The sequence below is a fragment of the Cuculus canorus genome, chromosome 7 (assembly GCF_017976375.1).
Source record: "Cuculus canorus isolate bCucCan1 chromosome 7, bCucCan1.pri, whole genome shotgun sequence".
Classification (NCBI taxonomy): domain Eukaryota; kingdom Metazoa; phylum Chordata; class Aves; order Cuculiformes; family Cuculidae; genus Cuculus; species Cuculus canorus.
In genome coordinates, this window is record NC_071407.1 from 9,260,024 (window position 1) to 9,278,157 (window position 18,134).

The 18,134-nt window shown below is 42.1% G+C and overlaps 1 protein-coding gene across 1 annotated transcript in view; it reads left to right on the top strand.

Moving 5' to 3' along the window:
* Positions 1 to 18,134, top strand: part of RTKN2 (rhotekin 2) — a 202,326-nt gene that overhangs the window by 5,280 nt on the left and 178,912 nt on the right. The window contains exons 2-3 of the mRNA XM_054070960.1: positions 5,993 to 6,133; positions 8,335 to 8,417. The gene's annotated coding sequence lies outside the window, so the exon portion shown is untranslated. The remainder of the gene's footprint in view (positions 1 to 5,992; positions 6,134 to 8,334; positions 8,418 to 18,134) is intronic.

An 18,134-nucleotide genomic window follows, 5' to 3' on the forward strand; every position in this document is an offset into this window, starting at 1 on the left:
CTCTGGCAGTTCCCTGGATTTGAGGTGTCCCTTGTTTCCGGCAGAGCTGGTCGGCGGGCTGGCTTTTACTGTCTTTCAAATGCTTAAGGCTGCTGACATTAGGTACTAGAGGTGTAGGGGTTTTGAGAAGGATTTTGTAGGTGAGGAAGAAGCATTGCTATCAGGTGAACTGGAGGGATAGTGCTTTGACACACAGAGGACAGGCTGAGGAGAAGGAATAAGACTGCCAGAAAGAAAACCCTCCTAATCTGGGCAAAGTCAGCTTGTCATCCTCAGTTTGTTACGTAGCCTGCTGCTGCCTGCTTCCAACAGGGCAGATATTAACGACAAGGGATGGCAGAGTGCAGCGTGCTTAGGGCGTTGAGGTGCTGACAAGCTGATACCACCCAGAACAACTGCGGAGAGCATGGTCATGTCCAAAACATGGTACTGTTTTAAGAACTGAAAAAAGCTGTTATCCAGCACGTCACTCTTGAAGAAAATATACGGCATGTGTGCTGAAAACTAAAACTCTCTCACTTTCTGCCTCCCCAGCTGCATACATATAGTCAAGCTTCTCCCTAGTGTGAGCCGCAAGGTAAGAATCAGTGTAGCACAGGGATTGGGAGAGGCTTTGGTGTTCCCTAGACCTGCCGGGTGTGCAGCAGTCCATTGCCTTTTGACCTGAGAAGCACTGGGTAGCTGTATTGGGCAGCACAAAGTTGGGGAGTAGTCGTCCTGTTCAGGCGTGTAGATCTCTGGCAAGAATGAGACTGGAGGCAATTTAGTGGGTCAGAGAGAGCGGGGGACTGAGGTAAGAGAAGGCAAGAGCAAGCTTGCTATGTGGCTGCTAAGCAGGGAGCAAGAAAAGACTTCTCTTTTTGTGGCTGGAGGGATGGAGTGAAGAGTGATGGATCAGGTAGAGAAGAATCTGATTGGGCTGTGGTGTGGGGTAATTGTACAATATATCCAGAGCTTGCAATTTATCCCAGACCAGATTGGAAATGTTCTGGTATTCTTCAGCAGGGCTTATAAGCACCTGATAGTCACCGTGCGGGGCACCTGACTCACTGCCCAGAGCACTGACAATCTGCCCCCTCTTGTTTGTCATGGACACCTGCAGATTTAGTACTTTTATTTTGGAGAATGCAGCTCTCTCCTGTCCTGTGAAACAATGCTTCTCTTCTGCCATTCTCATGGAGATGTGGTGCAATGATATCACTTGCTAGCGCGAGGGGCTGATGAATCACATTGTTGGTGTTCATGAATCACTTCTTTGCTACCAGCTTCTGCACTGGTCTTAATAAAATTTCCAAAACCGAAATTCATCATTTCAGAGATGTTTTACTTTTTTTTTTGAAGACACAATACTGCAATTATCTTGTTGCATAACGTACTGAACCCAAGCTCCGAGTGCATTGCAGAAGAGCTCTCCCAAACCTATTTGTGTAGCTGAAGGTATTGCCACCTCTCCAATCTATCTGTCCCTGGCAGTGGAGAGCTTGCTCACAGAAGGGCAGGGAGAGGGAGCGTGTTTGTCTGACAGGCTCTGGTGGGCAGTCCCATAACTTTAAGCTATGTTTAAAGCTCTGCTGTGGGTCTGATAACCTCTTGCATGGGAGCAGAAGCTCTCTGAGCTGTGACCGCTAGGTGTACCAAGGCTTTTCTGCTAGTTAAGAGCCTCCGATGTTTCATTGCCTGCCTAGGAAGTGAAACTGGTAGTTCATCTCCATCAGCTTCACACCTCAAGTGGTATAAAGATGGCAGGAAGCAGGAGTAAGTAGTTCTCCTGGAATTTCCTTGTCCTAGGTCAGAGTGGATGACAGGCTGTGTGGTTGAACTGAGACGATGTCAAAGGTCTTTGACACGCATCTTCCTATGCATTGGCACAGGGCTTTTTCCTGGAAAAAAAGGAGTTGCGCGTGCTGTGAATACGATCTTGTGAGGGTAAAGGCACTTGTGGTTTATTCTTGGAAAAGCCTGAGGCTGCTTTAGAATCATATTTATGACAACACTAATTTTCTGGCAACTGCCAGGTCATGGAATTGCATGAGAATCACTGAGGTGCCTTTGCCCATTGCCTCATTTGATGGGCCAGGCGTCCCTCAAACACAAAGATTCAACCCATCGACCCAACCAGGCACAGCATGTCCTCTGACGAGCCCGCTGCTGCCATCAGAGGGTATTTTCCTCTTGGGTTTTCTTGACCGTTAAGCCTTTCCCTTTTTCTGTGATACATTGCACGTTGCCAGGTGGTATTTGTAACACATTCAGTAGAAATTAAAAATGAAGCTTCTTTGGAGGAGGTCAGTGTGCCGTGCGGGACACGGCCTGCGTGTGGGCTGCATCTGACAGATTCCTGTCACTGTTATCCAACAGGCTTGTCAGAAATGACAGCACCTGCCTGTGGACGGCACTAGCGCAGTGATACCAGCCAAAATGGGAAGTGTTGACGGTATTATGTGCCCTGTGTGTTCATAGTCCCTCCCCACGATGAAAGACGCTGTGTACATGTTGGGATAGATAGTTGCATGTGTTAGGATAACGATGTCAGATACCATTCAGTTCTGAGCAGGTGAAATGTAATTATTATAATAGGAAACAAAAGATTGCTTGAGAGCTTTTCAGTTTTCAGGTGTGGAGGTAACCTGTCTAAAAGATTTCGCATTCCAGAATTAGTGCCGAGGATCAGATCTTCCTGACCCCATTGCTGGGAAGCTCTGTTCTCAAGTTTATAGCGTGCCTACATGCTGGAGATTTCCCCGTTTCATTTCTCTCTTGTGATGGATGGAATCACTTCAAATCTGGTTTGGGTTTTTTTTTTTTTTCCTATTGAAGGGTTATTTGACTTTTTCTGCCCCTGTTGTAGCCATTGGGGTGTTTCATGTATGTTATCAGCACTCTGTAGTGGAATGCTGGTTTGTGCCCAATAGGGATTCTCAAAATAGTCATTGCTTTGCCCTCTCTCTAAGCTTGTCTGCAGTCCAAGCTGCCTAATTTTCCATGTGGTCCACAGTCAGCCTCCCATTATAGATTATGTGCCCTTGTAACCCACAGCCGGATTTTTCTTGCTCTGTTCAACAGAACTACTGACTGTTGAATTTAGCAAATCAAGTTGGTGTTAGGAGAATACCTGTGAGAATTTCCTAGTTGCACGATTTGTATATATTTTGTAAATTTTTAATGCCGTTTGGTTTCCTGCTGCCCTGATCTCAAATTTGTGACCTTGGAAATCGGTTGATTCGAATGTAACTTTTTTCATTTGCAGTCCCTGGAGGATTATAATTGCAGCCTTGCTTTGTGCTGAATTAAGAAGCAGAGCCCAGCTAAAATTCCCAGACCAGAGGGTACAATATCTACGAGTAACCTTGGTGCCTTTTTAATGCTTTTTTCCTAAACAATATCTTTTTGCATTGGATGTGGTCAGTGTTTTTAGAAAAAAAAAGTTATTTATTAGATACCTATTAGAATTTAAGAAAATGGTGGGTCCTCTTCCCTGTTATGCACACACCTTCCCCTTCCGTGTGTCTTAGTGTTGTAAAATGATCATCTCTTTCCATTGTTATGGGAGACATTTAAATAGCACACCTTTTTATAGACAAAGGAAGGAGAAATCCAACAACTTTGTACTCTGCTGGTAGGAGCTCTCAGTCTAAGTGTGCAAAATTAGCAAATATGAAATGTAGGCCAACAGCTAAGGAGAAGAAAGGAGTAAAGTTATAGATGCTAAATAAAGACAAGATGAGATTGTTCAAAGAGTCAGGAGGAAGGACAGATGATGCTTCGCAAGAGAGACCCAATGATATGGGCCAGCTTTACTGCCATTGAATCTCTTATCCCAGATTCATTGAGATATGACATCCAAAGCCCTCCCAGGGAGAGAGTTTTTAGCTTAGAGGGCAGCATGCAATAGGGCTCAAAGCACAGAGAAGAAAAAGAGACATGCAAGAACAAAAGGAATAAGTAGAGGGAGCAAGAGAGTGGGAAAGGAGGAAGAAAAGCAGAGGGATTTGGAGCAGACTGGGACAGGGCTGTACGAATGTAGACCGGCGTCTTGAGCAAAGTCAAAGGGAGTTTTCCACAAAATAACAGTGGTCTCAAGCCCAGCACAAGAAGTTGAAGTTGACCCGAAAGTAAAGAGAGTTACAGCAGTTCTGCTGCGTGTTAGGTCTACCATTGGAATTTGAAGCTTTGCTTTGCCTTTGCAGTCCTCAGTCTTGCACAGTCCCATTACAGCAGTGGTGGGCAATGCAACTTTTAGTAAGACTGAGTTCCTGTCCTTGCACATCCGCACCGATCGTGTGCATTTTTAGGAAAGGCTGTCCCCAGAGTGAAGGTTAGTTGGTGGGATTAGCAATAGCAGCTTTTCAGAAAGCAGCTGAATTTGCTGTGGGTATGACCCAGTAACATTTTCCCCAGCCAAGCACTAGGACTGTGTGTGGAGAACTCTGATAAAATCTGGGGCAGCCGAAGAGCAGACAGGCTATTCTGGTACCTGCATGTCTGCCGGAGAAGGTGGAGGTGTACTTGTGTATCATGGGGAAATACTGGTACACAGTGAAACTTCTCAAAGAACTCTGATTAGAAGATGCAAATGGGTGCTTTAAAAAAAGTAATTTACTGAGAGAAGTAAAGCTATGAGGTTATCTTTCACCTTTGTAGGTTCTTTAATGGCTAAAAATTCAAAGTTAATGTAGAAGAAGTTGGAACATTGATTTGAGGCTTTTAAAGTCTCCCTGATCAATTTGTGGTGTTCTTCTGGAGGATGTGTCTTACTTCAAGCTAGTTAAATCCTCACTTAATTATTGTTACTGGTCAAATTAATTGCTATCTTTGTCAGACATCACAAACCCTCCACAAATGTGACTGTATTTACTTATGTGTTTTTATTTTTGGAAGGTGAAGATGTATAGAGAAGTAAAGGAACTTTGGTGGCAGTTTGTGGGAGTGAGGTATCAAAACTGTATTTTCAGCTCATCTTAGTGATGTACTTGAATCCATAGAATGTATCTGAACTTTTATAGGTATCTCAAGGTCTGCTCTTGTTCCACTTGTGTCTTTTCCTCTCTCTTCCCAACCATCATTTCAAAAATGTCAGAGGAACCACAATTGAGCATTTCTCCCATTCCCACCTGTGCTTTGGGATGTGAGAGAATGTCAGCACACTGAGACCCTGACTCCCTGTTGGATGCATCTGCATAATTTTATTAGGCAGTCCACTGCCCCTGTGATCAGCGTGAGAGCAGCTGATGATAGCATCACTGGGATATGGTACTGGGATGCTGATCAATTTTGTCTTTCAGAAGATTTAAAAAATTAGATTCATGGAACATCACTGTCACAAACCACAGGCTCACCATGAGGGCATTAGGGCAGCCGTGACAGCACAAAGTATCTTCGCCAGCAATCTTTCACCCTCTGACAAATCTTTTCTTCTTGAAGGTAACTGTGGGTGGTCTTCCTTTGTCTAATTTCTGTAAATTCGGGACATCACTTTCTAGTTATGCAGCTGATACTTGTGTTTATATGAATGGCTATTTAAAAAGAAAAGATCAGATGTTTGTTGTTTCATTTCAACATAAATCAAACTTTGTACTCACATAGCAATTCTAGTTTAGCCCCAGGAATAGCTTTAGTATTGCTAAGTGTCTGGAGAGTATTGACTACAGAGGCATGATTTTAAGCAGGCTATAATAGTTTCTACAGCTGTTAACAGTTCGCAGAAGAAAGGCAGTATTATTCATCGGTGTTTAAAATGTGCATGACTTGCATTGCACAGAAGTCAGATTGGGAGAATGTCAGAATTTTTTTTTCTGAAATTCTGCCAGGAAAGTCTTCAATAACTGGAGAAATTCTTTTCACTGGTGAAATCAACATGCAGCACATTGTGTTATTATAATTGCTTATAGCTCACCATGAAAGTTGTCTTTGTATGCGTGGATGTACGGCTTGTACTGTTTTGTTTTTATTTATTCTGCATTCTTTATTATAATGTTCTTTCCTTTTTTTCCAGATCAGAAAGATTGTTATTGAGCCTTCCACAAAGCTGAAATAATGCTGTGTGTTAAAAAAATGTTAACAATTTGAAGAAGTTATAAAAATTTATAAGTTGACTGAATACTTTGGAAATTTCTGCATATTTTAATATAAATAGGTAATGCAAATGTTTGTTCTTTGCATTTAGAGGTGAGTCTCTGTTTTCTAAAGGTCTTGTATATAAATTTCATTCTTACAATTACATTAGAACAAAACCAGTATTTTTTTTCAGATAGCATAATGTGAAAAATGTGTTCGCAAAAGACACAGAACACACATGGTTATGTCTGAATGTCATATAGTCATGAAATTTAACATAAATAGTATCGCTTGTTTGAGTGACTTCATTAAGTGCGTGTAGGGGACTGCCTGCTGCAGTCAGCTGAGGAACTTCCATTCAGTTCATGTGTCCTGGGTCGGCTCACGAAGAAAAAAGACTGTGCTCAGCTAATTAAGAAATGAGAGATGATTTCTCTATAGATATCACAAAGTTCCAGATTGCACTGGTAGAACTTGTGTAGAAATTCAGTCACATAAAATGAAAGAAGTCATGAAAGATGAGTTATTTCAGCTTAACTTGGTGTTTGAGATGCGTTCGAGCTTAATTGCAATTAAAATCATAAAACAACAAGAGAGTCCAAAAGAAAGGAAGGAAGAGTAGAAGTAGGTGCAGGCAAAGAGGTGAGTGACAGGATACTGGCAAATAAGCAAGGATGACAGTTTTAACAAAGACTAGTTGTCATCATGATCCACTGGAGGTGCTGGCTGGGTCAGTGCCTGAAAAGACAGGCATCAAGCTACTTTTTTTTGGGAGAGTGGAGAGGAGCAGTGGAAGTTTTGGGTGGTTATAAAGAGTAGAAAGGGTTTGATAGGTTTCCCTGAAGGAGAATGGATGTCTGATACTGCCTGGAAAGTATAGTAGCAACTAGGTGTGGACCTGAAGAGCTGCAGCTCTAGGGAGGTCTCCTGGATCGTGTGCTGTGTGCAGCTGCTGTGCTTTGCCTGTGCTACCGCAGTACCTCTTCCAGCTTAGTTTCCTCTGGAAGGAATCCAGTCTGCGTGCTTGGGGACTGTTCTGTGATGCAAAGCAAAGCATGGTAAGTTGGATGATTGAGGTGCTGCCTTCAAAAGCACATTGCTGCTCCAGACTTGAACGCTAATGTAGATGCACCCTGCCAAACTTCAGGGTGGGAGCGGTGACAGGGTCAGGGCAAAGGAAATACTCCAAAGGCACTAGTTCATGTGCTGGCAGCATATGGAACTGAGAGCAGTGAAAGCCCAAAGGATTACAGCACTTGAAGAAGTTACCAGGAACTGTAACGCAGGGTACACCCTCCAGGAAAGAGAAAGTGAGGATGGTTGATGCCAGGCTGTGTAAGTGTGTTTAAAAAAAAAACCACAACAAAAACCATGCAGTTCCTTGAAGATACATCTTAAAAGGAGGATTATGGAATGGTTCTCTCCAATGAAACAGTATTATCCAGTGAGTAAGTTCCCTCCAAAAGGGAAAAAAATGCCTTTTAGACATATGCAAGGTGACACTGAAGTTAACTAAAGCTTTGCATTGTCCGCCTTCTCCTCAGTATAAAGAACTCCTTGGTAAAGTTGGTACCTGTCTTAAGGTTACTCTATTTTAGCATTTCAGGATGGATTGCTTCCTGACATATTGCCCGTGAAATTTTGATAGGGCTAGAAGCACATTGTAACACCATCTCCATTAATAATTGTGCAAAACTAGTGCACAAGAGTGCCATGTTTTTGGTGAAGTTTGTGTAGATCTTTTTCTTAAGACATTTTGGAACATTCTCGCTGTGTTGAAAGGCTTCCTTGGTCATTGTGACCAGTGCTAAGAAATAACATTACTGCTAGCTGGTTGTTTGTTCTGTACAAAGCTGGTTATAATTTTCAAAGACTGCTTTCCAAATGAAATCAGTACAGTAAATGAACCCTTTAAAACTTGTACTCACAAAACTGAATTCAGTTCGGGAAACAGTGTTGATTCTTCAGTCTTTTGTGAGTCACTTCCACTGTGACATTCTCTGGAATCATTCATTTTTGAGTGTTAAAAAAAATGACTGCTTTTTAATGGGGAGTTATCATAGATTCAGAGGTATTTCCATGTTCCCTGTCAATGTGCCATTTCATACTGTATTTATTCTCACACATCCTGTTATCTAAAAGTACCATTTTACAGAGCGGAGGCATGGAGAGAAGAAATGATGTAGATAGGTCTGTGTAAGGAAACGTTGCAGAACTGATCTTGGGTTTCCTCAGCTTAGCATGTTTAGCTGCTGGACTATCTTTCCTCTTGTTTTGCAGCACAGATAAATTCCTTTCTTGCTGCGGCTCTTGGTTGTTCCAACCAGCATAGCCAGAAAGGCTGCTGCAGGTGTGGCGATCAGGTGAGTCTGAATATTATCAGAAAGCTGATGGGATTCTTAGCTATAGTGACAGGATTATGTCAAATAATGTGATGATTAGCTGAGACAAATGTGTTTGGTACCCAAGTATAGCACGTTTATATATGCCAGGTGTTCAAGACCAGGTTGGATGAGGTTATAAGCAACCGGATCTAGTGGGAGGTGTCCCTGCCCATGGCAGGGCAGTTGGAACTGAGTAAGCTTTAAGGTCCCTTCCACTGTGTGGAAAATAGGTTATTGTCAGGAACCGTTACCCTTGCTACAAGCAGTGGGCGTATACAACAGTATTGCTCTTGAACATTACTAAAATGATTTGCTAATAAGATTTTGGCTTATGAAAGACAATGAAATGCACAAGCAGAACACAAACTTCTCTACTAGATCTTGTCAGCAGCTACGAAGATAAATTTTAACACTGTTAGGATTTTCCAGGCCTCTTTCAAAATGACTGTGTTGCCTCACTAAATATGGTGATTGTTGTGTGTCTTTGTCCAAGAACAGTTTGCCTTAATTGCTTATTGCTTCTAAGTGGTATTTCCTTGGAAGCTCTCAGATTGTAAAGGCAATCCAAAGAAGTCTGAATGAATCTCTACTTAGAAATTGGCCATGTTCAATCTGTAAAATATGTAGATTTTTTTTTTTTTTGTCCTAGGGAAGGACAGAAGAGGGCAATAGGTGCAGGATGTGGAGAGAAGAAACAGTGCCATGACCTTACAGCATTTCTGCATGTTGAGTCAGGGAGTGACATTTAAACAATCCTTACTGCACCCAAATGAAAAACTATGATGTAGATCAAATTTCTGGCTGTGCTCAGAAAGAGGTGAAGAGGAAAAAGGTCAAGGCACCTATCTCTAGGTAGCCTTTCCTGTGCTTCAGATGTTCATGGAGCTTACAGCAAGCCAAATGGATCTTTGATGCCTTTTTCATTATTTTTTTTTAAAGTTATTGTTCTTTTTTTTCTTTCTATGAGGGAGTGAATGGCTCCGGACTTTCCATCTTTAGAGCTGGTGGTTTCCACACCACAGTGATTCAGCCAGCATGAACTCTTGACCAAATCCCAGTTCATTTCCTGGTTTTGTTTTTCTAAAATATTTTACATTTAGCAGGGCATAAAGGCCTCCCTACTGCGTGACAGCGTAGGGAGGAGAGCTGCGCTGGTTTTGCTGGTTAGCTCTCAAAGGACAATTCTCCATTACATCTGAAAATGTTGCAACTGAAACAACTGAAAAATAATCATTGAATTTTGACTAAAACTAAGACTAGATTCTTACATGCTTGTATTTTCCTGCACCTGGGTCAGGGCAATCCCCATTTTCGGTACATGATGGGGAATGACGTGATTGAGAGCAGCCCTGCAGAGAAGGACTTGGAGGTGCTGGTCGATGAGAAGCTTGACATGAGCCGGCAATGTGTGCTCGCAGCCCAGAAGGCCAACTGTGTCCTGGGCTGCATAAAAAGAAGCGTGGCCAGCAGATCGAGGGAGGGGATTCTGCCCCTCTGTTCCTCTCTTGTGAGACCTCACCTGGAATAGTGTCCGGTTCTGGATTCCTCAAGAAGGATGTGGAGCTGTTGAAACGGGTCCAGAGGAGGGCTACAAAGGTGGTCAGAAGGCTGGAGCACCTTCCCTACGAGGACAGGCTGAGAGAGTTGGGCTTCTTAAGCCTGGAGAAGAGAAGTCTAAGAGGAGACCTTATAGTGACCTTCCAGTACCTGAAGGGGCTACAGGAAAGGTGGAGAGGGACTATTCGTAAAGGCTTGTGGGGATAGGACCAGGGGAAGCAGGCATAAACCGGAGAGGGGCAGATTGAGACTGGACATTAGGAAGAGCTTCTTCACCATGAGAGTGGTGAGACACTGGAACAGGTTGCCAAGGGAAGCTGTGGCTGCCCCATCCCTGGAGGTGTTCAAGGCCAGGTTGGATGGGCCTTGGGCAGCCTGATTTAGTGGGATGTCCCTGCCCATGGCAGGGGGGTTGGAACTAGATGATCTTTAAGGTCCGTTCCAACCCTAACTATTCTATGATTCTATGTCTCTGGCTGTTTTTGATACTGTGTTTATGTGGAATTTCCTTAGAGGTTTAATAAGGCCTGATTTTTATTTGAGAATCATGCCCTGCCTGAAATGTTCTAAGGTTTAAGCCGCGTGTTATTGCATAGGAAACTCATTCACATTTGTTTAGTTGCTAGATAAGTAGATTAGTATTGACAATAATTTCAGGGGATAGTAGGTTGTTAAATTAACATAAAGGGCCTTGTTCCTTTGCCTTGCTGGGTGTTTTTTGATAACTGAATTCTCTGGGGTGCTCTTTTTAGGTAATATGCTGCTGGTTATCACCATTATTGTTTAAGTTGTAGGCTCAGTAAGGACTTAGAGCAGCTTGGCTCTGGAGATTTGAACACTGAGAGGGAGATGGTAGACAGGAAATCTATAGCCTGGGAAAATTACAAACGAAAGAAATTAGACCCTGGAAATTAAGAACATAAAATGTTCTTTCAAAAGTTCATACATTCATATAGACACATTATCCCGATGATACATCATATGTGTAAACAAAATATTGCTGTAGTAAGTTTGAGACTTAAGGTGGAAATCTAGTACAGTTTACCTCTGTGAAAACACACCATTACTCCCTTCACACCCTGTGTCTCCTTGTTGTTCAGCAGAGAGAAGTATTGGCGTGTACAAGGTTATTTCAGAATCCTCTTCATGCAATGACCCCTGTTGTCTGCTTTCTTTTTCACACCGCTTTCCTATATCTCCATAATTTTTTCCCTGTACTCCAGGACTTTGTTGTCTGTCTCAGGTTCTGCATGGGTTGCCTGAGGTAAGCTAGTTGCAGGGGGCTTCCTTCTTTTCAAAGAATAGTCCTTTAAAATTGGTACAGGACATCCAGAACGCAAAGACAGAGATGTATGGGTACGTTAATAACATTATAGTTGATTAAGAAATATTCAAGTTACCAAGTGTTCAGAACCCGCAAAGTGTCTGAACTAAGGTTGTTTTTGTAGTAGAAGTTCAGCCTTGTTTTGCATAAGTGCAATGAGACAAGGTTTCATAACATGATCATGTAGGCTGTTCTTTTACTTTTCAGTACAGCCTTTGAGTAGAGCAGCCACCGCTACGTGCACCCTGACTTGAAGAGTGACTCTCTGCCCAACTCCCCATGGCATTAATACTGTGTCATCTTGGTTGTGCATGACATTGAGTCTGGTCATAGGTGACATATTGCATGTGGAGCCCATGGGGGAGCAGGGAAGTGTCCTTGCTGCTGCGCCTTTGGAATCGTGGTAGATTGTATTGCTGAAGTGAGTGATATAAGATCAGCATAACATCCGATCATCTCTGAAACCTCAGATTTTCACTATCTCCTATATGGATATATGGTTTTCTTCTTGAACAGGCAAGATGAAAAGAGAAATTTCAGCTAAGCAAATAATTCACACAGAAGGTTGTTTTTTTTTTTCCAGAGTATCCAAACTTCTCTTCTACTTGCATCATTTGATGATGCAACTGTTGTTCTCTGGTAGTTAACGTACCTTTCAAAATTTCTGCTACTTTTCTAACACTGTGGATTGAAGTGAAACAGTGTTTTTGTGAGCTACAGTTAATCGTGGTGTTGGTTTGGTGCAGTTTGGGTGCTCTTATTGTATTGTTGGTGCTTTCCGTTTGGATGAAAGCACAGACACAAAATAAATACTCTTGAGATAATATAAACTTCACTTTCCCTGAAGATTTCTCTGTGAAGCTCAGATGCTGGCTTTCCTTAAGTGCATTTGCTGGTACAACTCAGTTGCACAAAAGTTGGCACAAAGAAAAGCCTGAGGTGATAGAATGGAGGGAATGCATAAACCTTAGCTCTTAAAGGCTTCTGAGCTCGTCCTGTATACGGAGATGTTCATTGTGCAGAATCTTCGTGCTTATCAAAGACGAAATTTATGCTTAGGGTAGTGCTGGAAGGATCGCTACTTCGCTGCTTTTTCAGTTTTGTACCTCTTATGACATGGTTCCTGTTCTTCAGATTGAAATTACCTGCTCCAGCAGATACGGACAGTATGGAATGCTGTAGTGTTTGTGATGACTGTTGCAGCTGGTTCTTTCTGCTGATATCAAAAGACAGTTTATGCCTTTTTGCTTTCCTCATTGATCTTAGGACTCAAACTTCTAAGTGTTAACAGACTTTCTTTTTAAAGCTTTGAAAAATCAGGGATTTCATTGAAGAACAGTGTTTCGAGCTACTTTTGAGAAACCTGATGTTTGCATCAGGTGGCAGAGGATATTACTAAATTGAGTTATTGAGAAGGATCCCTCAGGGTACAGTGCTGTCACTGTGTTAGAACGGTACAGCCAGAGGTGGGACTCAGCTGATGCTGTTGCACTGAGTGCCTGAGTCGGCACAGCAAAACAACACAGGCAGCTGTTAAAGAAGTCCAGATTAGCCAGATTAAAAGTCCCTGATTAGTCAAGGTGTAAACTTTACTCTGTTACAGCCTCACTGTGGCTTGCAGGGAGACAGCACAGGCCTTTTGTGGTTTAGGCTGCTCACTTAAGCCTGCTGAAGACCAAACTGCCTAGCTTGAGGACCTTGATGAAGCTGTGACAATTCTAGCTGCTTCCTCAGTCTCCTGCTGAAGGCCTCTGGCCTCCCATTCAGCTACACGTCAAAGCATCCCTCAGCCAAGAAAGTGTGAATAGTCTTGCCTGGTTCCTTAGCATTTGTGTGCATACAGTTAGCTTTTATATTTCTGAAGGAGGTTTCAAAAGGCATTCATTAACCCAAGGATCCAGTGCTTTAAGGGAACAGGTGAGGTGTGAAGGGACAGGACATGGTTAGGTTGGTTTAGAGGCAAGGAACTGGTAGGAGGAGACGTCTTTGCACCAGGACAGTCTTACTGCTTCCTCTTGAGGGTGAGAGGAGAGTAGGTAAGGAGAACATGGACTTCCAGATGTGGGACATGGGGTGGGGAAGGGAAGAACCAGGGGCCGAGGCATGGAAATCTGGCATGAATCTGGGATGGGGCTAGGAGTTTCAAAGATGTTTCTTGAAGTGGAGAGATGTTGAGAGCAGTGGGAGTCAATGGAGAAAAGAAGGGCACCATGAACTTGCAAGACTGCAATACAGTATATAACATCAGGTAGCCACTTACCGCAAGCAATAGAGAAATTCCTGTGTGGGTCTGCAGTTTTGAAAACATCTATTTATTTTGTATGCCTCCATGATTAGGAGACCAATTTAGGGCTTATCTACGTGGGGAAATCCCTGCAAAATAGGCTAGGGTATGAATTTACAGCCTACTTAAAGACCCAGCAGTAAATGCAGTGTAAATTCACACTTCAGCTTACTTCACAGGAACTCCCCCGCAGAAACAAACCCTCAGAGTCACCTCTGTACCACAGTCTGGTACTAAAAGTGAGTGGAAGCTTCTCAAAATGTGGGCCTCCAATTCCATTTTTATATCTGGGTTTTTCTGTCTCCTGGGACTTTTTGCAGCTGCTATAAATCACTGTTGCTTTGCTGAGTCTGGAGAAGCTGAGCCGCTTTACAACGCTCAGGATTTGACCCTTTGCCTCAAGTAACCTTTTATTATCAATTAGCCATAGGGTATTTTCCTTTTTACTGGCTTCAGTGTTAAGCTTGTTCATTCACTCCCACCACTGCTGATAGCTTTTTTTCTTCTTTCTTTCTTTCTTCCTTTTCTTCCCCCCCCTCACTGTGAATTTGTGTTGTGTCTTTCCTCCCATGTAATTTCCTAATAGTGAACTAGTGACAGAGTGGGCTGCTGGTATTTCATCTTGTGGCTGGAGAGGTCAGGCTGTTTCTTTTACAGACAAACACTCCATTACAGTAAACTCACAGAAAGTTTCCTTTTCAACCTGAAAGGAGAAGGAAACGGACTCTCCACCAATGGGCTGTCAAGAATTATTTCTGTGAGCTGAGCCTACGCTAGAGGCCAGTTTGGTAATGTTCTGTGTAGAGGACGGGAAAAAAGAAAAAAAAAAAAAAAAAGAGGAAGATGTACCCTTTCTTCTGTCTCTTTTTGCTGAGATTTGGCTTGAGTCTCAATTCCTTATCAAATTAGAGTCCCACAGTGAAAGCACCAACTCTTTGCACTGCCTTACAGAAGTAATGATCTTTGCTGATGTCCAGCTAAAAGATGATAAGGATTTAAACCTTCAAAGTTCTCTGGCTGCTTCTGTTTAGGACAACTTGCTTTTGGGCAGGAAGAACTTGGTAATGAAGCAAATGTATAGCAGGATACGTTTCTTGCTGTACTCTAAAGCAAGACTAAAACCACTGCTCCTGTCTACTTGATGGCACTTTAATTTAAATTTATTAGACTGCCTCCGGGTATACACAGGAGTCTAATCCTGTAATCTGTGTTGAGGTTGTTTGTACCCAGTATTGCAGTGTTGCCTGTGCATGGAATAATTTGACTTAAAATGTGCTCGGTGCTTCTCAGGGAAGAGGGAAACCCAACAGAGTATTGTCTTACTGTTCATCACTTGGACTTAGGTAGTTACCCTTTATTAGAAATACATGAATAAAACCAATCTAAGCGTTGAAGGAACAGGTGCTGCAAGATAATAGATAATTATGTTGCAAACTTGAGGAAGTATTATAAATCAAGAAATTTTTAAGAGTTTTAATTCTTCTTTCTGCCTAATTACTTGATTTGTGGCACCAGTTTCCTTAAATTTGTTTCTGTGGTAACTTGAGTAATTTTATGCTTCTCCCTTCTACAGAATATCCAGTATTGATTTACCGATTTCCTCGTTAAATGCAGTCAAAAATCTCATTTGCTAAATTAAGAAACCAATAACATGGAATGAAAACATGCACTACTTTGCATTGCCTGAGCTCTGTGATTTGTTGACTTTGATGCATGCTGTCAATTGTTAAAATACATGTTTATATTGAATATATATTTTCTTTTCCCTACCTATTTTTTTCCTATAGGTATTATATCTACATGAAAAATTAGGTTGAAAGGTAGTTAAAAGTTTGGTTAATTCAAGTGTGGGAGCATATTGTCAATTGAAAAATGTTATATTTGAAACATTACTTTGTAGTTAAAGCTATTCTGTTAGTTGAATAGTAGTTAAAGCTATTCTGTTATGTGAATGAACATTGCAAGGTCAAATGTGGACCAAGTGAAAAGGAAGTCCATTGATGTGTTTGCACACATTGGTGCTGGGTGAATGTTGTGTACACTTGATATTCTTCTCCATCTTTCATACACTGATTTTTATTCTTTATTAAATACTTGTAGGGAAGAGACAATGTTCTCCTGATGCCTTGACTTGAGGTGTATCTGTCCATAGCATGTACAGAACTTGGTCTAGACAGCTTGGTTAATTTATAAGCTTTGGAAATAAAATCCTACAAAGACATGTACAGGACAAACTGCTGTAAGAAATACTCTTTAAAGTGTTCAATTTACGTTGCATAATAGGCATATTTCAGTCGGTAGCATACACTTGAATATGACTGAACTTTTAAAGGCTGGTTGATAAGGGATGTTCTCCTAAGCTTGGGGGAGGTTGGTGGAGCAGTCACTGCCTGGCTGCCTGATGCTGTGTGCTGACTCAAACAGAAAGCCTTTTTCTTTCCAACTGTAGCTGGCATTTGCTGTTCTGCCTCAGCCACAGGGGAGGTACAAGCCCAGCCAGATCAGCATTTCACTGTCGTTGCTGTCTCCATGCCAAATCCATGTTTAAAGACATCTCAATTACTCTTTCCCATTTAAAAAGAATAGTTAGATTTTTTTTCAGAGGGAGAACAAGCTACAAGTCATTTTTCAACGATGTGTTAAATGAAGAATGAAGTGTATCTCTTGCAGTTTTCACACCTATAAGAAACGTTTTCAGAGCCAGACTGTGCCTTATTTCATCTAGCTACCTGCTTTATGTGTTTAGAATGAACATGCATAAAATGCTGTTCGCTCTCAGGAGAGGCCATGTCACATCACACAGCATTTTCAGAGCCAGTTGAATTTGATCCAGTCCCTGGACCTATTCCAGGGGGCTTGAACTGCCCTCTCATAAGCATCGCAGAAACTTCCAAGACCACTAGACCATGAGGCTACTGTGTGCAAATCTTGTACCTTTGTCTAATATTGTAGATCCTTTGGGTCATTTCTGCTTGCTGGCAAAGCTGCTATTGCAGAGAGAAACCCTGCAGCCCACCCTGCCTGGTATTTCCCTGCAAGACCTTTCAAACCAGCAGAAGAGAGTCCAGCTGCTTTCACACGGGCAGGAGATTGTTCTTCCCTTCCACAGCCCCACCTACACACCTCAGGCCCAGGAAGAGTCTCTACAGAAGGGTTAAAAGTACGGCAGAAGGCAAGTCAAGAAATTAAATCAAACCTGTGTTGAAAGGGCAGGGTTACAGGTGTTTTTCTGGACAGAAAGTTTCATGCAGTATACTAAGATCATGCAGAAGGAATCTCATGACCTGGTTTCCAAGCCCTTAGGCCAACAGCTACTTTTCTTCTTCTTTGTTTGAAAACACATACAGTGTGTGATTTGGCAGTGGTCTTCCTTCCGGGCACATTTGATACATGTCTACAAACAAGTAGGCTGTGGCACACTTGAGTTTCATGTGGAACAGCAGTTGACTTCTACAAGAACTACCTTTTGAGTTATTGTTATTAATATTGTGTTGTTTGATTACTGATTTCACAATAGTTTTATATGGTTATTTGGTCAAGAGTCCACAGTCTGAGTTCCTTTTTCTATTGTCTTGACCATTGAACTCATTCAAAAGTAAAAGACCATTCCAGTGGGATATATATTTTGTGTTACCTGAGCTGTCTAAAGGCTGGGGATCGAGTCTAAGCAAAGTGTATGAGCACTCTCCTCATTGAAGATAGCCAGAGTGATTCATCAAGTGATACTGATTGTCTCTGCTGGTGGTGGAGAGAGCCAGGGTTAGCCTAGACTAGGCATTAACTTTAGGCTGAAGAGGTGTGCTATTCTTGCTCACAGCCAGAGAAATGTGAATTTAATTTCCAATTAGCAGTATTTACATGCAAATGAACATAAATAGAACCTGGAGTGTTGTATGTGTGCAAAGGCAGCTGTTGCCCACAGACAGATCGATGTGTTGCAGATGTTTGTGCGTACTATATATACCCAGGGCTCCTCTTTGCCACATCTTCAGTGAGCATCCCTTGCATGACAAGACACAGACAGATCTTCCCTTTTGCTGATTCTGCAAGGGCAGCTCTGACTTCTGGCATGAGGCACATAGACAGCTATGGTGGAAATACATTAAAATCTAATAGAAAGAGGAATGAGATAATCTGTCAGAAACTTCACTCCTGGTTTCCTCACGCCAGCAGTTTATCTAGGTCAGTTAGAGGCTGGAGCTTTCTTCACTGAAGCACTTTTGAAGCACTGAGAAAGACAGAGGTGTACTGGTATTAAGATGCTCTGCACTGAAAGCTTGTTCCCCTTCCTATGGGACACATCAACACTTTTAAGATCAGTGTTGCTTTATTCATACCAGACAACGCAGGAACCACATCAGAGTTAGAGACCTTTTATGTTGCCAGCATGGTGCAGATACACATTTGAACACTGGAATATATTTAAAAACGTATCTTTACAGGTTATGGACGGTCTGTCTTTCTTTGGGAAAAAGAGGATTGCTGTGAGTCTTAATCCACTGTGGTCAAGTTATCTTCCATAAACTGTAAA